General features: G+C 39.1%; 2 long non-coding RNA genes across 2 annotated transcripts in view; one reads left to right on the top strand and one right to left on the bottom strand.

Annotated features, from left to right (window-relative positions):
- Nucleotides 1-7,871: 7,871 nt before the first annotated feature.
- Nucleotides 7,872-16,665, top strand: LOC103093196 (uncharacterized). The gene is made up of 2 exons (XR_473618.2): nt 7,872-8,036; nt 16,438-16,665. It is a non-coding gene; the product is annotated as an uncharacterized LOC103093196 (long non-coding RNA).
- LOC103093076 (uncharacterized) overlaps nt 16,654-18,734 on the bottom strand; it is a 41,199-nt gene continuing 39,118 nt past the window's right edge. The window contains exon 3 of the long non-coding RNA XR_001625285.2: nt 16,654-16,752. This is a non-coding gene — a long non-coding RNA (uncharacterized LOC103093076). The remainder of the gene's footprint in view (nt 16,753-18,734) is intronic.

Below are 18,734 nucleotides of genomic sequence, written 5' to 3' on the forward strand. Positions count from 1 at the left end.
TCCAATTTTCATTTTTCACTGATCAAGAACCCAATGCTATGAGTATCAAGTCAAATATTCAAATGCCTTCAGGTTTCAAGTATATTTAGCAAGTCTTAGAATCTCAAAATTTCAGTGTTAGAAGGAACCTCAGGGATCATCTAGTCCCACCTATACATAGATAGTGTGAAGACTGAACTTTCTTTGTCTATCAATCAGAAACTTTTAAATTAATCAAATCAAGAACTCAAAGCACTCCTACTTAACACTAAGTAAGAGAATTCATGAGTCACTTGCTAGAGAGGGTGACAATACCAGAGGCCACTGCCAACCCACTTGGGTGGTGTTTGGCAAATTGAAAGACTGCAATTGGTTCCCATAAAGTGGAGAAAGGGACAGGAAGTGCTGTGGAGAAAATATTATAAAAAGTCCTTAACTTCCTGTCCAAGCATCTTTGACTTTGACTTCACTTTTGGAGTTTGTCTTGGGAGAATTCATAAGTGAGCTGGACTGAAGGAGGAGACTCTTTCCCTGGATATTGTGAATCTTAAAACTACTAAGACTCAGCAAGGGGGCAAAATAGAAATAGAAATGGTTCATAGAACACCCTCTATACTAAATCCCCAAAAGACAACCCCTAGGAATGTAATTGCCAAATTCAAGAGCTTCCAAGAAAAGGAGAAAATCCTATAAGAAGCCAAGAAGAGGAGCTTCAGATATAAGGGGGCTCCCATAAGGATCACACACGACCTAGCGGCTAACACATTAAGAGACCACAAAGCATGGAACACGATATTTAGAAAGGCAAGAGAGCTGGGTCTCCAACCAAGAATCAACAACCCAGCATAACTGACTATATACTTCCAGGGGAAAGTATGGGCATTCAACAAAATAGAAGATTTCCAAGCATTTGCTAAGAAAAGACCAGAACTTAGTGGAAAATTTGATATCCAAGCACAGAAAGCAAGAGAAACATGAAAAGGTAAATATGAAAGAAAGGGAAAAGGAGATAAATCTTATCTTTTTCTTTAAGTCAAACTCTCTTCTATAAGGACTACATTTACATCAAATTATATATATTAATATGTAGGGGAAATGTTTTGTGTAACTCTCAAAAATTGTAGCATCATAAAAGTAGTTAGAAGAAACATGCATAGGGAAATATTGGGGCATCAAGAAGATTTGGGGAAAGTGGGGGCAAAGAAAGGAAAAGGGACAGGGGAACCATCGATAATACTAAGATTTACTTCAAGAAATGGGGGGGACTTAATAGAATAATCTTTCCCATATAAAGATACACATGGGAAGGGGAGGGGAAGAACTTTCATATGAGAAGGAGAGGAAGAGAGCGTGAAGTGGAATTACTTAAACCTTACTCTCAGTGAAATCAAATCTGAGAGGGAAGAACATCTAGATCCAGTGGGATCTTGAATTCTATCTTATCCATTAGGACAAAAAAGAAAGGAAAATTAAGGAGGGGTAGGGGGATGGAGTATAAAAAGGGAGGGAAGGCGAGGGGGGAGGGGAAGGGAGCATAAAAAGGGAGGGCTAGAAAGGGAAGCATCTCAAGGGAGGGGACTAGGGGGACTGACCTAAAGTAAATCACTGGTTCAAAAGAAGATAGCTAAAGAAGAAAGGTCAGAACTAGGGGAAGATATCAAAATGCCAGCAAATCGACAAATGACAATCATAACTTTGAACGTGAATGGGATGAACTCACCCATAAAACGTAGACAAATAGCAGATTGGATTAGAACCCCAAACCCTACCATTTGTTGTCTTCAAGAAACACATATGAGGCGGGTTGACACTCACAAGTTTAGAATTAAAGGTTGGAGTAAGACCTTTTGGGCCTCAACTGATAGAAAGAAGGCAGGAGTTGCAATTATGATATCTGACAAAGCCAATGCAAAAACAGACCTGATCAAAAGGTATAGGGAAGGTAAATATATTCGGCTAAAAGGGAGTATAGACAATGAGGAAATATCACTAATCAACATGTATGCACCAAATGGTATAGCATCCAAATTTTTAATAGAGAAACTAGGAGAATTGAAGGAGGAAATACACAGTAAAACCATATTAGTGGGAGACTTGAACCAACCACTATCAAATTTAGATAAATCAAACCAAAAAATAAACAAGAAAGAAGTAAAAGAGATGAATGAAATCTTAGAAAAATTAGAGTTAATAGATATATGGAGAAAAATAAATAGGGACAAAAAGGAATACACCTTCTTTTCAGCACCACATGGCACATTCAAAAAATAGATCATACACTAGGTCACAGAAACATGGCACTCAAATGCAGAAAAGCAGAAATAATAAATGCAGCCTTTTCAGATCACATGGCAATAAAAATATTGATCAGTAAGGGTACATGGAGAGCCAAATCAAAAATTAATTGGAAATTAAATAATATGATACTCCAAAATCGGATAGTTAGAGAAGAAATCATAGAAAAAATTAATAATTTCGTTGAAGAAAATGACAATGGCGAGACATCCTTTCAAACCTTATGGGATGCAGCCAAGGCAGTACTTAGAGGAAAATTCATATCCCTGAGTGCATATATTAACAAATTAGGGAGGACAGAGATCAAGGAATTGGAAATGCAAATCAAAAAACTTGAGAACAAACCCCCAGAAGAAAACCAAACTAGAGATCCTAAAAATTAAGGGAGAAATTAATAAAATCAAAAGTGACAGAACTATTGAGCTAATAAACAAGACTAGAAGCACTTTGAAAAAACAGACAAAATAGACAAAAAAAATGCAAAGGAAGGGGGTCTTTCAGTCCTAGATCTCAGACTATATTATAAAGCAGCGGTCATCAAAACAATTTGGTATTGGCTAAGAGACAGAAAGGAGGATCAGTGGAATAGACTGGGGGCAAGCAACCTCAGCAAGACAGTATATGACAAACCCAAAGATCCCAGCTTTTGGGACAAAAATCCACTATTTCATAAAAACTGCTGGGAAAATTGGAGGACAGTGTGGGAAAGATTAGGTTTAGATCAACACCTCACACCCTACACCAAGATAAATTCAAAATGGGTGAATGACTTGAACATAAAGAAGGAAACCATAAGAAAATTAAGTGAACACAGAATAGTATACATGTCAGACCTTTGGGAAGGGAAAGACTTCAAAACCAAGCAAGACTTAGAAAGAGTTACAAAATGCAAAATAAATAATCTGGAATACATCAAATTAAAAAGTTTTTGCACAAACAAAACCAATGTAACCAAAATCAGAAGGGTAGCAACAAATTGGGAAACAATCTTCATAAAAACCTCTGACAAAGGTTTAATTACTCAAATTTATAAAGAGCTAAATCAATTGTACAAAAAATCAAGCCATTCTCCAATTGATAAATGGGCAAGGGACATGGATAGGCAGTTTTCAGATAAAGAAATCAAAACTATTAATAAGCACATGAAGAAGTGTTCTAAATCTCTTATAATCAGAGATGCAAATCAAAACAACTCTGAGGTATCACCTCATACCTAGCAGATTGGCTAACATAACAGCAAAGGAAAGTAATGAATGCTGGAGGGGATGTGGCAAAGTGGGGACACTAATTCATTTCTGGTGGAGTTGTGAATTGATCCAGCCATTCTGGAGGGCAATTTGGAACTATGCCCAAAGGGTGATAAAAGACTGTCTGCCCTTTGAGCCAGCCATAGCACTGCTGGGTTTGTACCCCAAAGAGATAATAAGGAAAAAGACTTGTACAAGAATATTCATAGCTGTGCTCTTTGTGGTGGCCAAAAATTGGAAAACGAGGGGATGCCCATCAATGGGGGAATGGCTGAACAAATTGGGGTATATGTTGGTGATGGAATACTATCCAGGTGTGCTAAAAGGAATAAAGTAGAGGAATTCCATGGAGACTGGAACAACCTCCAGGAAGTGATGCAGAGCGAAAGGAGCAGAACCAGGAAAACATTGTACACAGAGACTGATATATTGTGGTACAATCGAAGGTGATGGACTTCTCCATAAGTATCAATGCAATGTCCCTGAACAATCTGCAGGGATCTAAAAAATACTATCCACAAGCAGAGGATAAACTGTGGGAATAAAAACACCGATGAAAAGCAACTGCTTGACTACAGGGGTGGAGGGGATATGACTGAGGAGAGACTCTAAATGAACACTCTAATGCAAATACCAACAACAGGGAAATGGGTTCGAGTCAAGAACACATGTGATAACCAGTGGAATCGTGCGTCGGCTATGGGAGAGGGAAAGGTGGTGGGAGGGGGGAAGGGGAGGAAAATAAAATGATCTTTGTTTCCAATGAATAATGTTTGGAAATGACCAAATAAAATGATGTTTAAAATTAAAAGAAAAAACAAAGAAAGAAGTGCATAGCAAAAAAAAAAAACTACTAAGACTCTACTTCAGAAGATTTGATTAAGCTATTCCCCATTTTTAACAATAGAGGTACTTGATCAGGAATGTATTGAGAACTTTTAAAAATTACTCCACCCTACTCAGACAGTGCCTTAGGAGAAGATAAAGTTGCAAACACCTGATTGAACAATGAAAAGTCCCTAACTCATACTTACAGTAAAAGCTAGAACCTTAAGGTAAGTCTATTTTTAGATCTAATACAAAAAAAAAAGGTGCTAAGTACCTATAAAGGTTAAATTAGTCAGTAAAAGTTCAAGCAACTTACAAAAGGCAAGCTTAACAAAAGAGGTGTGAAGTACTTAGAATATATAATCTACCCAGAGAAGGTGAGAACTAGAATGGTGAAAACTAAGAATGGGCAGTCCTTGGAAAAGTTGTCTACTGTGATTGGTAGATGTGAAAATTTAGGGGAAGTGACATAAGAGAAAATTTCTTTAAAAGGAGAATTCAGTTTCAGTTTGGAGTTAGTTCAGTTTGGAAGTTGAATTAGAGGAGGAGTTCAGGAGTTCAGTGGAGGACTGGAGCTTGCTTGAGACGATCTTGTGGTGAGTGATAAAGACTGACTCACTCTCCCTTAGGTTCTGGCCTAGGTCATTTGGCCTAGGCCCTTTCTACTATTCTCTCTCTCTCTCTCTCTCTCTCTCTCTCTCTCTCTCTCTCTCTCTCTCTCTCTCTCTCTCTCTCTCTCTCTTTCCTTCCTTTATTCCTTAATTTGTATTAATTAAAATCTCCATAAAAGTCAGCTGACTTGGGTATATTCATATTTGGGAATTTTCCATGGTGACCACTTAATTTTAGATTTAAAATCAAGACACTAAAAATTATCTCTACAGTTTGGCTGAAACCTTTACAGTTTTGGCAATTCACAGTCTTGGCAAATCATGTTTTGCCTATTACAACCCTGCATTGGCTTGCTGGTATGATGGTGAAAATGTGGGTTTCAAGACTGTGAATTGCCAAAACTGTAAAGATGATTTTTAGTGTCTTGATTTAAATAAAAAATAAGTAATAAATAATGTAAATAATTTAAAAAATAAATAATGAGCCTTAAGAGAGACTAGTCAGTCTTTTTCCACTCACCACAAGATTGTCCCAAGCAAAACTCCAGTCATTCACTGAAATCCTCAACTCCTGAACTGAGTTCAGAGACCCAGCTCCTCCAACTAACTCCAAACTCCAACCTCCAAGCAAACTCTAACTTGAACTATGAACTCCAACTAGTCTGAACTCCAACTAACTCAATTTCAATAAGTCCCTTCCTTTTAAAGAAATTTTCTCTTGTGTCACCTCCCCTAAATTTTCACATCTACCAATCACAATAGATGCTTTCCCCAGGACTGCCCATTCTTAGTTCTCACCACTCTTTAGTTCTTACCTTCTTTGTGTAGACTAACATTTCACACCTATTTTGTTAAGCTTGCCTTTTGTAAGTTGCTTGACCTTTTAGTGATTAATTTAACCTTTATAGGTACTTAGCACCTTTAGATCTAAAATAGACCTATCTTAGGGTTTTTGCTTCACTATAAGTATGAGTTAGGGACTTTTCATTGTTCAGTAAGGAGGTTACAACTTTATCTTCCCCTAAAGTATGCCTAAGTATGGGCGGAGTAATGTTAAGATTCCCAATACATTCCTGATCAAGTATCTCCATTATTACAATAGGGGAATAGTTTAACCAAATCTTCTAAGGTATAGTCTGAGCAGTTTTAAGATTCACACTGAGTGAGTATCTGGCTTTCCTTTCCTGGTTTCTGGAGGGATTGGTTCTGGGGAGACCTTCCTTTCCTGGAGGAGGCTGCATTGGTGGAACCCTTTCTGAAGACACCACCAGGTCCTCTGGATGAAGATTACCAAGCCTTGCTAGGGCTGAGCTGGACACAAGAGCAACAGTTAGGGTGATAGGCTAGACATTTTTCTCTACCCTCTTCTTATATTTCTCCACTTTCACTCTTTCCACCTCTGTAAATAAAGCTACAAAAAGTCATTTTAACTTAAGCTATATTTTAAAATCAGTAGCCACATTACTTTAGAACTTTCATATTAGTTTTAAAACCTAATTCTTTATATTCTTACAATAGGAGTCCCCTATAAAACTTAACTAGTGGTCATCCAGACTTTTTAAAAAATATCTAAGAATCTTAAAAGATTCTTTAAGATCACGCCATGTTAGCTATTACATCTAGCTATTAGGTCCTGTGGTAGCCTATTTAAACAATGAATACATCAACAAGCATATTAAGTGACTATTCTTTTCCATCTACTATGCCAGGGTGTGGGGATTTAAAGAGAATGGGTACTGTTCCTGTCCATTGCCCAACTCATCCTTGGGATTGTAAAGGTCCTCAGAACCCAGCAGTGGGTCATAATTCCCTGAGAGCCCCTCAGACACATTATTGGAGAGGAGGGAGTGGTGTGGACATGAACTTTTTAGGATATGAATGTGCTATTTAATGCCCCAGCGTATCAATATTGGACAGCTCCAATTTTGTTAAGGTTTTTTTTTTGGGGGGGTGGAAGGGGGGAGAATATTAGACCTATATTGGCATCTCTGAAATTTCCCCTTGGTGATCCTGATACCTTTTGGCCCCAAATCAGACAAGCCCAACCCCCTTTTCACATGGCAGCCCCTCCAGTAGTGGAAGCAAGCTATCATGTACCCCCACTGAGGTTCCCCATTTCCTTCAACTCCCTCCCTCCTGGTATGATCTTGAGGCTCCTCACCACCTTCCTTTGGATATTCTACAACTTATCACTGTCATTTCTAGCCTGAAACACCCACAAAATTCCTTTCAGTTTCTCCCTGTTGCTCACAATCTCCATGCATTTGTGTTAGGCAGGATACTGTGGTCAAAAGAGATTTGGATTTTGAGCCAATAGACCTGGGACCAAATTCTATGAACTACCTGTGTGGGGGAAGTCATTCAATCTGCCTGCGCCTTAGTTTTCCCAAATGCAAAATAAGGGAGGGTTAGACTAAGATGATCATTCAGGCTCGCGTACTAAACTTTATCAGCCTTCTTCCCTCTCCCCCAACAAGGAAATAAGAAGCAAGCCAAAGAAATAGATTATCAGTGAACACAAAAAAGGCAAGCCAGAGCCAGCAGCTGGGTGTCTTCTCCATTCTGAGCTCATTCTCAATGGTTACTTCAGAGGGTTAGAACATGGTGCTAATGAGTTCAAGGTGGAAGATGCAATTCCGATAAACCCAGTTAATATTGCCCAGAGGGAAAAGCTCTGTCCCACAGGTCCCCTTAAGGCAACCAGTAAATAATTCTGTAAAAGGTCTTCTCTGGTCACATAGCAACCAAGCTTATGTGTTCTGGATAACTTGGTATATCCCAGGACCACTAATTGAGAGTTTTGTGCAGAGGTAACTAGGGCAACACCTCTATGGTGTCATCCCATGGTGCCACAATAGGGGAGACACTTCCTCTGGGGAAGTGATGCTTCCTCACTCAGCATATTCCCATTTCATGATCCTGCATCCACTAGAAGAGGAGTTCCAGGACTCAGTTCTTTTGCTGAAGTCCATTTTGTGGGATCCATTAGCTTTGGGGCCTTGCTTCTGGGTACCCACTTTCACCTCTGGAGGACAGGCAGCCCTGTGACTGGACTATTATCTTCTCTGCTGTCATGGTATTTCACACTGTTCTTGGTGTTCCCCCCTATCCTTACTAGCCCATCTTCTGTATCACTGTTCCCTTCTCTAGTCACCCTATCAAGAAATGAAAGGATTCATAGTGGAAACTGACAAACTGCCATCTTGGATTCTGGATTCCCAAAAGGGATGATGCTCCCTTCCCAAGTGTCCCAAGGAAGTCATAGTGCATAGGATAGCCTCTCATTTTTCAGGTCTAGGGAGATCTAGGAAGGCCAGATGATTTGCCAAAGGTAACAGAGCTAGTATGTTTCTGAGGCAAGATTCAAACTTGCTGACTCAAGTTTGGAGTCCTATCAAATAAAAGGTGTACTATAGTCTCATAGCAACCAGGCTTATATGCTCTGGACTACTCCTATTTTGCAACACCATTAATTGGAGGTTCATTGGAATCAGTTTCACATTCATATCGTAATCTTTCTTATGATTCTTGAGATATTTCATTTTCTTTTACTTTTCTAAAGTAAACTGATGTGTATATTTTTATTTGAACAACCTTCAAAAACATTTAACTTTGAAATAAAAGCTTAATGTGGTTCTGTTATGGAGTTCACGGTTATCTCTGCCAATTTTAGCATCACCTAACTCCCATGGGATTGTAAAGGTCTTCAGATCCCACCAGTGTGCCATTATTCCCTGGGACTGATCAGACATTTTTAGAGAAAAAAAATGGTGCAAACATGGACATTTTGGGCCATAAACATGCTATCTAATGCTTTAGAGGATTAGTTTTTTCCATAGTATATAATATAGAAGAAAGGATGTGTGGCATAATGAATAGAGGGCTGGCCTTGGCATAAGAATTACATTTCTCTGATGCATACTGACTATATGACAATGGGCAAATCCCTCAGCATATTCATTATACAGAGTGATCAGCAATAGTGAATGCAATTTACTCACCAGGAGTTCCTTCTATTCATGAAATTTTAAAAAGCTGGATAAAACAACAACAGTAAAAGTAGTTTACACACCAGGAGTTCCTTCTACCAATGAAATAAAAAAAACCTGGACCAAAAAAAAAAATATATATATATATATGACCATATTCACTTTAAAGGTCACCTGTCTGCCTAGATGTCTTGTTTGCTGAGGAAAAATAAGAACTTCTCTGTATAGTATGAAATTGCCTAGCAGCTGGTATAGGAGATAAGGGTGAGAGTAATAAACACAAAGTTAGCCTCTAGTCCTAGTGCAATAGAAATTAAAAAAAAAAAAACCAGAGAGTTTGGTTCCTTAGAGCAAGAGGGAAATCTGGAAGCATAAATTCTAATAAGGAATTTAGAGAAAAGGTGTTTTGTTCAACTTTAGAGATGTTACAAAGTTTTTCAATGTCTTCCAAATTCGTCACCACCCTGCCCATATTCACTAGGGTTATAGAAGAGATCAGCATTACTCTAGTCTTGAGTCGATGTGGTCTCTAGGCTATTATAATGTTATTTTGTTTCCTTGGTAATATGATGCCAAGACCTGTAGTCCAATCAGACTCTACCAGAGGGAGCCAAAGGTTTATTAACTAAAATGTCTACTGTTGGATAATAGGAACTCTTAAAGTGGGCTTCCAAGACTTTCTGGGGTTTGGGGAAGCCCCAAGTCTCATCTAGAGCTACTGGTTTCCATCAGGCTAGCTTAGCTCATAGACAACTCATGGTGGCAATCAATCCCACCCCATATCTGTAAGCCTAGAAGACCTGAAACTGTTGGAAGGTAAGGAAGCAGTTCTATATTGAAGACACAAACACAAAAGCAGATCCTGCCTTCAGTCAGCTTCTATTTTCCTGATGAATAAGATAAACATAGAGCTTTCTCTTTTAACTTAATCTAGTCAGGAACTAAACAGAGACCCCAGACATTTTGAGGTCCCTTCTCTCTTCTACAAAACTGTCACCATTGTTCAAGCCCTCACCTGCTTTCACCTGGAACATTGCAATAGCTTTCTGATAAGCTTCTCCCCTGTGCCAAATTATCTTCTACTGGGCAGCCAAAGTGATTTTCCTAAAACATATCTGACCATGCCACCCTCCCTATCCTTCTACTCAATAAGTTCCAGAGTCTCCCTATTATCTCCAGGATCAAATATAAATTTCACTGTTTGATGTTTAAAGCCCTTCAGAACCTGATCCATTCCTACATTTCCCTTCTTACACTGCTCTCCCCTCCACAAATTCTGATAAAGTTATATTAGTCTACTTACATCAATAACATATGATATTTCATCTCTCATTGACATGTTTTCTGTACTGGCTGTGTCCCATGCCTTGGATACTCTGTTTCATCACTTCCAACTCTTAGAATCCTTGTCTTCCTTCAAGACTCAGCTGAAATTCCAGATTTTGAAGGGGAACTTTCCCAGTCCCAACTTTCTTCCCCATCCGTGAGGTTCTTCACCTCTGAAATTACCTTCCATCTACTCTGCATAAATTTTATATGAACTTAGTTCTGATGGGGGCCCCTGGCAGTGAGCAATGAGGGGAAGTAATGGGAACAGGACCCTTATACTCTGAAATCTTATAGTTCTTACCAGTTAGCACTAGTTAAACACCAACTGAAAATCTGGTTTCAGCATTAGTCAAGCATGAATTACAGAATTTGTATTGGTGATCAGTTCATCAATCACCTGCACTGGATTTGTAATGTTCTATACTGGTTACCAGCTTTTGCCTAATCTATTTTATTAATTACTCATATTTACTTTAGCAAATAGTTTAGCTCTGAATTGTTAGATATGATTAATTACCTATAATGGTAGTTTACTGGGCTGCATCTGCCTCCCCCCCAACCATGGTCACATTCCAGAAAAGTAGCGAGACTTCTCCCACATTGACAAATGATGACAAGGTGGATAGTGGGGGAATATGGGACATGCACACCAAGGACTCTGGCATTCCAGAAGGATCCCCAAATCTGTGCATGCTCCTAATTCCCTATGACTTACATGTCAAATTCCAAAAAACACATCCACCTGAATATGCCCATGCCCATTTTCCTGGGTTTTCTGGAAAGGTAAAGATTTCTCTGGAAGTTCCCAGACCTTCAATAAATATGCTAATCCTGATTCACACCTTTGGTTGCTACTCCACAGTTGGAATTATGACTTGTAAATCTTGAAATTTCTCAGACTTGTGAATGTTAAAAATTTCCACATTGAGGAATCCTCCATTGGAACAAATTCCCTACTGGGAAACATTCCCCATTTTGATGTGAGAACTTACTTAAGACTGCTTTAGGGGAGAAAAATCCATTTGGAGGATCTCTGATGAGGATCGCTTGGGAGGAATCTCTTGAGAGGCTCTGGAGAAGGGAAGCTCTTGGAGGACAATCTCTAAGGAGGTCTCACTGGAAGCTCCTCTGAGGGAACTCTGTCCCCCTGGAGGCTCTGGAGAGAGGCCCTTTGGAACAGTCTCTGGCTGGAAGGCTCTCTGGTGAAGTTAGCTGAGATGGAGCTGGCCTGGTGTCACTAGAATCCTTGCTTAGACAGACCTTGTGGTGAGTGTTAAAAGACTGACTGACTGATCTCTCTCAAGACTCAGGTCTAGGCCATGTTGGCTTAAGGCCCTTCATACTTATTTCCTTTTTCTCTCTTTCTCTCTTTTCTTTAATTCCACATTTGTATTAATTAAAATCTCTATAAAACCCAGTTGACTTGGGTATTTGAATAATTGGGAATATTTCCCTGGCGACCACCTTATATTTGATTTAAAAACTAAGACACTGTAGTGAAACATATTTTCTGCGGTCAAATTTACTCACCCTCTCTTATATCTATCACAATTTATATCTTCCACCATTTTAACTCACTCCAGTTTACAACATCACTCTTTTAACTGTTACAGTTTAAGGCCTTCAACCATTTTAAATCTAACAGACTCCATACCTGGAGCTGCTACTTCATTATCTATTGGGCTACTTCATCCCCCCAAGAGCTACTACTCCATCAGTCTAGGGCTATGGAGCTGCCACTCCATCACCCATTGGGCTACTCTATTAGTCCCCAGGATATTCCACCGACTATTAGATTATTATACCACGTTAAACCTCTTCTTCTTCAAATAATATTTGAAGAATTTTATTTTCTTATTTCAGGTTTTAGTGGAGTTTGAGTCTCCCATTCTTGGGGTGAGACTCTACTACAAACTTTGGCGTATTTCTCCCACAACAGTTCTATATGTGGTATCTTCTTCATTAGACTGTAATCTCCCTAAGGACAAATACTCATTTAGTCTTTATATTCCCAAATCTTATTACAATGCCTGACACATTGCAAGCTCTTAATCAACACTCAAGTATTTATTGCTTATTGGGGATTGGACTCAGATAAATCCAGTTCAAAATGGACATGTGCTGGGTGGCTTGAAATCCTCTTAGGAAAGCTTTAGTGCTTCCCTGCCTAGGATCTGGATTAAGTTAAAAGAGAAGTTCTATGTGTATTATCCCCCAGTTGAATATAAACTGCTTGAAGAGAGGGGTTTAACTTGTGTTTGTATCCTCAATGTCTTGCCCACAGTAGATATTTGTTCTAACTGAATTGTTTTGAACTCCTTGAAACTCATTTGTGAGTTTATTAGAGTCTCTAGTCCCTTAGGAGTTCACAGATGCAAGCAATTTGCATCTGGAATTTAGTGGCACCATTTGGATCAAACATGAAGGTCTAACTGATGTTTAGTCAATATAGTCAAATGCCCTAGATTGCACATCCACTAAAGGGATGCTTTGGAGTAAAACTGAGTCTTCAGAAGGACCTATGTAAGGGGTAAAATTAGGGATTATTGACTGAATATATTATACTAGTGGTTGCCAGGGATTAATTCAATCCCAATAAAATACTCAAGTCAGTTTGGGATTTTTATGGTAGTTAATTATAAAAGAGGGAAGAAATTAAGAAGAAAAGGGTATAAGATTTCTCTGGCCTAGCCTAAGCCAAGGGAAGTTCAGAACTCAGCCATGAGGCCTTCTCAGAAGATTAAAACTATCTTGGCTTCCAGCCATGAGGTGTATTCTGAGACGAGGGGTCTCCTAGGAAGATAGTGTTTTAGGAGGTAAAGGAAAAAGGAATCAGACTAAACCACTCACCAAGTATGTTAAGAACTTCTCCCAGTCACCTCACTGGCAAGCTGTAAAATGCCAAACCACCAGAATGCCCAGCATGCTGCCACAATTCACACAAGCCAGAGAGAACTATGTCTCCATGAGAAAGGCCAAAGAGAGGAAGTGACGTGAAATATATAGACCGTTCTTTACATTACTTCCTGCATCTCACATGTACCAATGGTAGCTTAAGCTTGACTTAGGACAGCCCAGGGGGTCTGTCAGTTGTTTCTTATTTGTCACTTGCTAGCACATGTCTGCCATAGGCCATCCTCCTTAACACTTAATCCTTAAGTAGGGGAGTATACATTCCTGTTTGCTAGGATTTTAAAGACTAATCAGGGTAGAGAAAATCTAAAATTCACACCTAGAAATTCTGCCCTTCAGAGTCAAGGGTAGCTGGGGGTGGGGAAGGATAATAGGCCTAAGTCCTTTAAGGGACAGTTCAAAAAGCACGAGACAGGAAATTTGAGATGAGACCTAATGTCACAGATACCCACAAGTCAAAAAAAAAAACATAGAGAGGGGAGTCAAAAATCCAGTTGAATTGTTTAGGTCTGACTTTTTTTCTGTGAAGAATATTTTGTAACTGTGTTTATAAGAACCTAATTCAAATGGCAAATACAAAGGAGATTCTTATTACAGCGTTTTGTGTTTTGCTGAGTGGTTAATTTATGTGCCAGGTGTCTCATTGTCCCTGGCCTATTCTTAGGTTCAAAAGACCCTCTGATCCCCAGTGGCTCTGGAATGTGCTATACCTGGCACTGATAAGCTGGAAAATATTCAGAAAAAGACAGCTAGGATGCTGAAGGACTTTGAGCCCATGTCATATGAGACTCAATTAAAAGGATGGTTATCTTTAGACTAGAGAAGAAAAAAATTCAGGGATGATCTAACAGCTGTCTTCAATAGCTTGAAGGTGGCCATTTTTATGGAGGTATTAAGATTTATTCTACTTGTCCTAGAGGTCAGAACCAGGAATAATGGATGGAACTTGCAAAAATAAAAAAGAATATTTAGACTGAATATCAGAAAAAAAACTTCCTAACAATTGGAGATGTCCAAAAGTAGAATATGTTGCTATTAGATAGGTCAGGGTTTCCCTCACTGGAGGTCTTCAAGCAAAGGCAGGATAATCTTGGACTCTAAGGTATTTGGGACTGGCTTTCACTTTCCATTGCATCCCCAGTGATTAGTCAGTGACTGGTACTTCATAAATGGTTATTAACTGATTGACCCTTGTTAATGGCTGTGTAATAATAGAGATTATTTTTCTGGTATAAAAAAGTTCCCTCCAGTTCTGAAATTCTGCCATTCAGTGATAAGTTGCACCCTGCAAGGTCTAAGACCTTGGATTAGTTACTAGAATTTCTTTTATGGTAAATTCCATTTATGTACTGCTTTCACGTCTACAAAGCTCTTTTGTCACAAAAATCCCATGACTTACATATGTCATTCCCATTTAACAACCAAGGCTCTTAGTAATGAGGTAGGTTTGCCCAGGGTCATATTGAGTATGATGCTAGGTATCAGTCAGGATCTAAACTCTGGTCTCCTGACTCTAATTCTAGCATTATTTCCCCTAAACCATTTAGTCTCCAAAGCCAAAAGGAAAAAGGAAAAAGAAAACAAACATTATATGGCATGTATCCCTACCAGGCAGCAAATGATCACCCAAAAGATCAGGAAAAGTCAGTTAGCTCTAGAATTCAACAGTGGAGTTGCCTAGGTTCTGTGGAAGAGGACACCCAAAACAGGAACAGATTCTCATGATATCCTAATGCCTCTTTCTATAAATCTATTATTTAGATACTAGAAAGAATAATCCTGGCTCCTTTCCAAGGGATGTTGTGATGAGGGAGCTCTTTAACCATCATGCATGCTTCATAAAGGTTAAGTAACAGCAACAGACAAGATGGATTTTGGACCACTCACAACTTCTTTTTCATTAGCACTTAAGAGTGATTAGACATTAAGTAACAGAAGGGAGAGAGAGTTAATAGCCCGAAGCATATTGGGTAGGTTGTTAAGAGAATGGTACAGTGGCAAGGAATGCTGAGAATACCCTATATGTTAGGGAGAACCAGGGTTTATAGAGCCTAGAGACCTTAAAGAGCTGACCAGGGAAATGTCTGATCACTTCTCAGGTGTCCCATAGGCAGGGAAGGTAGCACTTTATTAACACAGAATAAATTAAATTCCATACCATCTTGAATAATGAGGATAATGATGATCAACAATTAATCAACAATATTCTATTAAGTGTCTACTCTGTGTCCTGTGTTCCATGCATGTACAGATAATGCACATAAATCATTCACATGTATAGAATATCTTAAGTTTTACAAAGCATTAGGGAAGCATCATCTTAATTGCTAGAATGACAATCTTAGGAAATAGGTGCTGTTATTATCCCCATTTTATAGGAAAGGAAACTGAGGCTCAAATAAGTCATGTGATTTTTTAATACAGTTGTTTAGTCTGACTTTATTTGTGTGAAGAGTATTTTGTAACTATGTTTATAAGAACCTAATTCAAATATCTGAGGTTCTAGAGTAAAAATCAAAACTCTTTTTGGCATTTAAAGTCCTTCACAATCTGACTCTATCTTTCCTTTCAGGTTTAATAGACATTCCTCCCCTTGAGTGGTTCCTTGTAATAAGTTCAAGCTATCTGGACCCAAATCCTAGTTCTATCCCTTTTCATCTAACTTTGGGCATGTCTTGTCAACTCTCTGGCCCTAAGTGTTAGAACTGATGACCTCTAAGGTCATCTTCAGTTCTAAATCTTAGATCACTGGGGCTCCATAGGTTGGGAATTCTGGGAGTAAATGATCTTAAACATTCATTCTGATTCTAAAATTCTATAAGTGTGGTCCTTTCTAACACTCGATTGCATTGCCTCTTGTGGCATAAAGGTGACCCAGGGCTCTTAGAGGTCTGCCAGAAGACTATTCACTTCCATGTGTCCCATCATTGAGGACAGGCCCAATGACAAGCCATGTACCAACTGTGTGAGGAGCAACCTTAGCTATGTACAAGAGGTTCAATACTCAACCAGAAAGTCAATCATTAAATTATGGCACCTTTGGGGAAAATACCAAGCAAACATATGATGGGTTGTGATTTTCATCAGTGGAAAGAATAACCATATTGATGAAATCATGAATCTCTAGAAATCCCAAATAATGGCTCTAAGAGGGGAAATAACTAGTAATGTGTTTTTATTCCCAATGTGAAGTACACAGGTAAAGAATTACAGAATTCATTTATCTCCATATTGATTTAATTCTAGATGTTGATAAACAGCAGGCAACAAGAGACCATAATGGCTATCATGACAGATAAGCCTATTCACCTTCACAAACCTCTATGCCCCTCCCTGCCACCCCCCAGCCTCTCCAAGTCCACTTGAAGAATAATGACAGATTCCCACCAAGGACTCCTGTGAATAACCCACTGTCCTTAGTACTTTTCTTGCAACATGACACCTATGAATGCCAATGCTTACCCATTGCTTGAACATTTGTCGTCAAGGGATTGTAAAGATGATGGATGGTGAAAAAGCAGGAGACTCCAAGGAGACTTGGAGAGATGAAATGAAATCAATCTGTTGAGACAGAAATATGAATGATACAAAAGTAATACATGCTAAGCACAGAATAAATCAGGAGGAAGGACACAATTGGACAACAACATTCACATGGCTGACTGAGAAGTGGAATGGTGTCGTAGAGAGCATTCTGTATTTGGAGTCAAGAAGATCCAGATTCAAAACCCACCTCAGACACTTAGAATCATAGGCCTAGATTTGAAGGGGATTTTAATGAATAAGGAAAGGGAGGACCAGAGAGGTTGGTTGCCCCAGATCACACAGCTAGAAGGTGGCAAAGACAGAACTTGAACTCATTCTCTTTGACTCTGAGCTCTGACTCTGGAATACAAGTATCTGAATTCACACCCTAAACCTTGCACAAGTGACTTAACCTTCCTGGGGCTCATTTTCCTCACTTTAGTTATGCTAAATGATTTCTGAAGTTGCTTTCTGGTCTGTATCAATGACCCTGTTAATGAATAGATTATTTTCTCTTCCTGAGGCATCACAGTCCTCAACCATGGAAAAGAGGTGGTAACCTCTAATGCATTCATATGAATGCTCATCTGTCCTTTGGGAGTGAAATCATATACTTTTAGGTCTGGAAGTCCTGTGTGAAGCTATTTAAACCAATCCTCCTAATTTTACTGATGAAGAAACTTAGTTCTAGAAAAATTGAGTGACTTACACAAAGTTGCATAATTAAATGGGCAGCTTGGTGGCACCATGGAGAGAATGCTGGGCCCACAGTCAGGAAAATATCTTCCTGAGTTCAAATCTGGCCTCAGACTCTTATTAGCTATGTGACCTGGGCAAACCCTTTCGCCATTTGCCTGAGTTTCCTCATCTGTAAAATGAGCTGGATAAGGAAATTGCAAACCCCTTTAGTACCTCTGCCAAGAAAACTCCAAATGGGATCATGAAGAGATGCATACTATTGAAAAATGAGTGAACACATAATTAGTTATTGAAAGAGTTGACACTAGAATTCAGATCTCTTGATGCCTGGCCTATTGTTTTCTCTGTATTAAGAAACAGAATCTTGCATATTGATAGGTCTTTACAGATTATCAAAGACCTTCCTTTATACCAAAATGCCTTATTTGACCCCAAATGAAGAGCAAAAGAATGATGAAGCCAAAATAATTGGAGCTGAAAAAAACTTTAGAGATCATTCTAACCTACTTCATTTTATACTTGAGGAAACTCAGATCCAAGAAAAGGAAGTGATTTGCCCAGAGTTAGTTGGTGGCAAAGCCAGGATTAGAATCTGTCTCCTGACTCCCAGTCCAATGTTGTTCCATGAAATCCCTTGGAAATTTAAGAGAAAATAACAATCTTTAGGGTACTCAGTAACAGTTTTGTGGGAAATAGAGCTCTCAACCAAAATTGAAATGAGGCCATCCTGTGGCTGTGGCAAATCCAGCTGGAGGTGGGGTGGTTAAGGAGTCAAAAGACTGTTTTTGAGAGGAATATAATGCTGTATGAGATAGTGAGGGCTGAGAGATCGGTTTGCTCACAGAAAGAACAAGCTGATTTGTAAACCCATGTGTGTGCAATCCTATTGCTGAAAGGAAAGTGGATATCTCCTTAAGAGAACATCAGGGCAGTGACAACAAATGCCTTAGAGGAAGACTTTAAGGTGAGATTCAAGGAGTAAGGGAAGATGGACATCTTTGGGAAGAAGCATGGACCTATGCCCATGTGAGGAGGAAGTGATTTGCCATGTCAGTACCAGGGATGATAGCATATTTGCCTTTTGCTACTCTCAGTGTGACACTCTAAAAGGAAATGAAGTCTGGTTTTCTGAGGAATTGGTGTGTTAGCAGGCAGAGAGGGATTGACACAGCATATGGAAAAGTCTCCTGTGCATTAATGTAGTGCTTGTCCTTGGCATGAGTTAATCCAAATGGCCACATTGTCCATTCAGGGGCAGTAGTGAGAGGAGACAGAGGGAACATGATCACCAAATGGAGAGTATAATGGTATTGTGGAAA

This window comes from Monodelphis domestica, chromosome 5, assembly GCF_027887165.1.
Source record: "Monodelphis domestica isolate mMonDom1 chromosome 5, mMonDom1.pri, whole genome shotgun sequence".
Classification (NCBI taxonomy): domain Eukaryota; kingdom Metazoa; phylum Chordata; class Mammalia; order Didelphimorphia; family Didelphidae; genus Monodelphis; species Monodelphis domestica.